This window comes from Poecile atricapillus, chromosome 3, assembly GCF_030490865.1.
Source record: "Poecile atricapillus isolate bPoeAtr1 chromosome 3, bPoeAtr1.hap1, whole genome shotgun sequence".
In the NCBI taxonomy this organism is placed as follows: Eukaryota; Metazoa; Chordata; class Aves; order Passeriformes; family Paridae; genus Poecile; species Poecile atricapillus.
In genome coordinates this window covers 105,816,803-105,822,548 of record NC_081251.1, presented here as the reverse complement: position 1 = coordinate 105,822,548, position 5,746 = coordinate 105,816,803, and positions in this window count along the sequence as shown.

Genomic DNA, 5,746 nt, shown 5'->3' with positions numbered 1-5,746 from the left:
CATTTATTTAATTAGTGCTTCTCACTGCTTGCATCTTTGGCTGTTGGATCCTTTTCCATTCCAGTGGAAGCAATCACACTTGTCTTGCAAGATCTGTTCTTCTTAAGCCAGGCTGCCATTTATCCATTATTATTGACGTATCAAAGGCATTTGCACATGTTCAGAAGCACACCAGCTCCTCAAGGAGGAGGGATGAAATATCACCTCTTGCCTGAAAAATTGCTTACACAAGTGGAATCAAACCCAGGTTTCTGGATTGTCCAGTGGGGCTCTTTTGCAATGCTGCTCTTAGGAAAAGGGTTGCAGAGATGTCTTAGCTCACACCCCAGAGCTGGTAAGACTGCAGGAGAGATTCAGACATTGAGTTTTACAGCTTGGATGCTCTTGGTCACCCAGAGGAGATTCCAAAGTCAAGGATGCGTTTCTGCAGAAGCAATCTTGCATGCTGGCCTCTCCAAAGCACAGCTGTGTTCAGCCACATGTGTGCTTGCTGCCCTTGGCTGTGCCCTGCAGTCTCTCTCCTCATTCACAGCTCAGCAAATTCTGGAGTGGCCATTCTGGTGAATGAGAGCCCAAACTCATGCACTGGGAGTCCTTCTGCATGTTTTGGCAGGTCCTTAAGGGTGATCCAGTGCAGACGCTGTGGGACAGCAGGACAGCATCCATCCCATGACCTCAAACAGCCCTCGAGCACGAACCAAAAGCTGTGCCAGATCTACTTCAGAGAGTTTGTCTAAGATTTCACTGTCCCCACTTCAGCAGAAGCCAACACATGCAGTCCCCAGTGCTGAACCTGGAGCCAAGGGACCTGGATTTCTTGCTGCCACCTGCTGTCCCCTGTCAGCAGGGCAGGCCCTGCCCTTCTCCCTGCCAGCTCTGCCCCAAAGCCCCAGCCTGGATCCAGGGGAGGAAACAGCAGGACCCACTGACCCTGTTCCCCAGCCCCTCTTCCCTGTGAAGCACTAGACAGACCCAAAGCCTGGATAGGAACAGAAGCACAAAACAGTGGCGTCTGTGTCCCGATTCTCCTGGTTACAAGCTCCAAAACTACAGTTGTGCCTGATTTTCTCTCTGGAGGACACTCAGCCCTGGGGAATAGTGGCCCACCTTTGCTATTAGCCAGAACAGACCCACAGGGGACCTTCCTCCCTGGTAACTCAGCCCATCACAGGGAGGGAGGGAAGCTGACAGCTGCAGACATGGAAAAAACAACAACAACAACAATAATAATAGTAATAATAATAGAAATAAAAACAACAACAACATCATGATCATCTATGCCTGTTACTTTGAGATAGTAAGTTTCCTGCTTCAACTGACAGAAAAGTAAATTGAGTGGATGCCAGGGAGAATTTCAGATGATCAGGTGTCTGGTCCAGAGATGCAAATCAGGTAAAATGCTGCAGAAACCTGACAACAGCAGAGCTGCAACTGCTTGGTCCTAAAGGACCCTGCCCTTTCCTCCATGGCAGCCTTCTGTATTTCAGATAAACAGGGTAACCCAGGATTTTATCACCTGGGCTGTGCCTGACATAAAGGGAATTTGGGACTACATGTCATATAAGGCCATTTTTTCATTATTTTCTAAAATATTATATCATTTATTTCTAGGCGGAACTACAGGCCCTGAAAAGAACCAGGAGCAGGAGGAGAGGCAGAAGTCTGTTGTGAAAGGTCTGCAGAGAAATAGTTGATAAATGTCTTTGTGGCAATAGCTGCCTTCACTGTGCTCATCTCCTCACTCTCACCAGAATCCTGGCAGAAATTGGTACCCCCTGGCCTTACAAAGCCCTGCAGGCAAAACCCAGGCACAGGTAGTTTATTCAATGTCACCTCCACACAAGGCACAACCAGTCCAGTGACATTCCCCAGCAAAGTCTGGACCTGTGGGAGGACAAGGACAGGCACTTGGCTGTGTACCTGTGAGGACCAATGCAATCTCCAAGGTCAAGCAAGCTGCATGGGCGTGCTGCAGGGGCAAGCTGCTCCATTTCATTAGGAAACCAGGAGGAACTGGCAAGAAAACAGGGAACTCATATTCCGGGCCTCATGTATTCATCACGTGCAAGCCAGGTTCCACAGAGCTACCTTGTACCAAGCCCTAAACTGCATAAATAAAATCCATTTTGCCACAATCAATCTACCAGAGACCTGTGTATAAACTCAACCAGCCTGGCTCTGAAAGCTTTTCTGCTTTACAGGCCAACAGCACAGATATTGGTGTCTGTTCTGTGCTGTTGCCACAATCAAAAGCCAAAAGTGCACTCATGTTGCCCCTGCTCCTTTGTTCAGCTCCCCATTCACAGAGCAGATAAGAACAGTATCTCCCAGGTGAACACAGCTCAGCCTCTCCACCCACCCCTCCCCCAGATGTCAGCAGGGAAACCTGGTCTGGGCTTGGAAAGGACACAAAGCAAAATGCAGTTGTTATCAGCCTGGCCTCTGTGTTGCACAGCCCTGAGTACAAGGCTGATTCAGGGTTATTGGCAGGGTGTTTGGCTAAAGGTAAACAGACTCCTCAGCAAGCTGCAGGACAAGTGTGGACAAGCGCCTGAGCTCCCAGTGAAATCTGGAGCACTGGGAAATTTGATTTTAGGGCTCTTTTTGCCCTAAAAAGTCGGGGCAGACTCCCACCCTCCTTGGCTCAGGAGCCAACCTCACAGCTGGCAGACCTAAGCTCAAGCCACACACACAACTCAAAGCACGCACTCAAGTGAGTGACTCTGGAATTCTGATTTACAGAGGCTTTAACAGGAACCAGGCTAATGCAAGGTACAGGCAGTCACACAGTGACTGGGGAAATGGGGAATATCAGCATCTCAAGAGGACTAAAAGATAGAAGCGGCTTAAGTGCTTGCAAAATGGCTTAAGAGCAGCTTCACATGGAAAGTGACTGCTGCTTAAGCAGTTTAAAGTCGAGCCCCTCTCAAACATTGGTCAGCTATGAGCAGCTTAGTGCAGGAAGGGCTCCTGCCAAGGCTGCTGAGATGGCAGCATGCCATGGGAGAGAAACAAGTGTCCCCTTGGAGCAGGGAGCCTCACCCCACACACATTCCGCCGATGAACGTGTGCCATCCAGGTTCGGAGCCGCTCTGTCCTCCCCATGAAAGGAGGCTTGTCCTTGGCCGGATGTTCTCCAGAAAGGTCTACAAAGCAGAGTTCCTGGAAAGCCGAGTCTGCTTTCAGCAGTAAAATAAAATGGAGGCTGTGCTGGCAGTCTCAGGCCAGGAGCTACGACTCTTTTCTTCCTGCCCGTTTCAAAGAGTAAGATTAGCTTCCATTGTTCTTGCATTCTTGAATATCCCTGCCCTGTTTCTTGGGAATTTTCAAGCTGTGCAGAAGACAGAAGACCAAGCTTCATTTGGAAACTGTGGGAGATAAAAAGGAAAACCTCCATTTGTTTTCTTTTTTTCTTTTTGCAACGCCAGGGTCATCAAGGGTGGGAGCTCTGGAGGTAATGGCAGAGGCAGGCTGAAGCAGCACTCCGACATGAATGATGTGTTATTTGCCTACAGTGAAGAAAGCAAGATGAACAGGGTTGCACTCAGCTGTGAACTTGGGGTCCATAAGCTTGAAGACCTGGTGAAGTGTTATCACCTTATTTCTCTTCATGAGAAAAACCCGTCCTTCAGACTACTTCAGGTAGGGTTGTTATTCTTAGTAGTAGTAGTAGTAGTACATGAAAGTTATAGCTGAAAAAAGCAAGACTAGAGAACTTGTTACTTTGAAATAAATCAATAGCTCAGTTCTAATCTGGGATCTTCTGGTTAGCTCTCATTGCCTCATGTCAACACAAAAAGGAGTTAGGGGCATATAAAGGATCCTTATGAAGGCACAGACAAGTCTTTTCCCATACAGCAATAAAAAGATGGAAAACCACCACAGAAATCTTGGGCAAGGGGAACATATTTAAGTGTAACTAAAATACTCCAGTTTGAGCTCTATCCTCAGAACTCAGGAGTTTGTTTTGGATTTAATGTGCACCCCAACAAGATGAGAGAACTCAATTTCAGCAAGCGGGATTCCCACCTTCAGAAGTTTTAGGTTACCATGGTTCAATCAGAAGCCATAGAGCAACTTCAAAAAAAGATTATCAGGTCACTGTCTGACCAGGCTATTTCTTAGACACTTCTGAAGCCTTTTGACAGGATGCTTATCTAGAGCTCACTGATTTAATCTGATTTAGCAGTTACAGTGCTGTGGTTAACAAAAAATAGAAGCATAATCTATATTACATGCAAATCTCTGCACCCCTGCCATTCAGTTTAAAATGGCCAAAGGTTTGCACCTTGCTGATAAAGCATCACCAAAATATTCAAACTCTATTGTATTAACAGCCTAAGAGACAGAAAATTTAGGATTTTCAGTAAGAAGCACTCTAATAATTTCTGGAGGCTTATTTGACTACTATGCACTTGAATTTTGAATGGAGCACAAACAATTTAATTTTTTTAGTAGCTTGAAGAAAGATGAAACCACAAATGGAAAGAAAAGATGGCAAGAGAAAATAAACAGATAATGGCTTATATGAAATTAAGTAATTACATCCTGCATTGTGCTCCAACTCCCAGCTTCATCCATCCCCCATCCTACAATCCCACTCCAGTGTTTAATTCTGAATACTGCTATGCTGCCTCTGCCAGGATTAATTTGTTTTCCTGGATCCCAGATGCTTTGGAAAAGAGGGTTAATTATCTTGCCATAGCTGCAGGCTTCCTGGCACGTTCCTGCAGGACTCACTCCCTTGCATGAAGACCCACTCAGGCTGCAGCTGCTCCATGAACACCACAGAAGGAAAAGTTAAATAAATCATGCCAGAAATTAAGACCACACTTCAGCAGCTGCAACTGTGAGGAAGAAGAGCAGGGAACACATCTGAATTCATGTATGGCTCCAGCCCAGGGAGCTGGCTGGGAAAAGCCATGACAGGAAGGCTTGGCACAGGGCAGATAAAGCTTTCTGAATACAAGAAAAGGGACTGAGGTACTTCCTTCAGAGAGCCATGGTCAAAGCACAGCAGAAGTAATCTGGCTGCATTAGGGTTCCTCCACATCCTGTGAGAATTATAGTCCTTGGAGGAAGAAATTCTCTATTTGTAACAGGGAAAGGCTATTACGCATTAGGAGACTAAACAGAACACAAATATTTTGCTCTTTTAACTTGATAATGCACCCATCTAGAAATGGACTGACCCTTTATCAAATCAGATGCTTTATCAGTAGAACTTGGGGGCCCCATCATCCCCGAAACCCTGAACACCTATTTGTTTCAGGTTATTTTTAACTGATTCTAAGGAACTCAAATGGCCCACTAGAAACATCACATTATCACAGGAGTGAGCACATCTGATCATTGCTCCCCACAAGTGTCAATATTAATGGTGTAACTGAGAAGATACTTGAATTTCACAACAAATCAGTCATGCAGCACACTTCTCTCTGACTGATTAGACATAAAAGTAGACATAAAATAGACATGAAACGCTGGAATGGCTAAAAAACCCACTGGTAGCTACAGATGTGGGAATGCAAGGTACTTCTAAAAAAAAAAGGAACATACAAAAGAATCCCAAATATGTTTAAACACATCTCTGAGATGAAAAAATAATTGAACAAAAAGTGCTCATGTTCCCAGACCTTGATGCATTATTTAACAGAAGAGACTGAATGTCTCCTGCTAAGCCACCAGCACATTCAAACAAGTTCAAGAGCTGTTCACAAGAAAACACACAGCAGGAAAAGGAGCC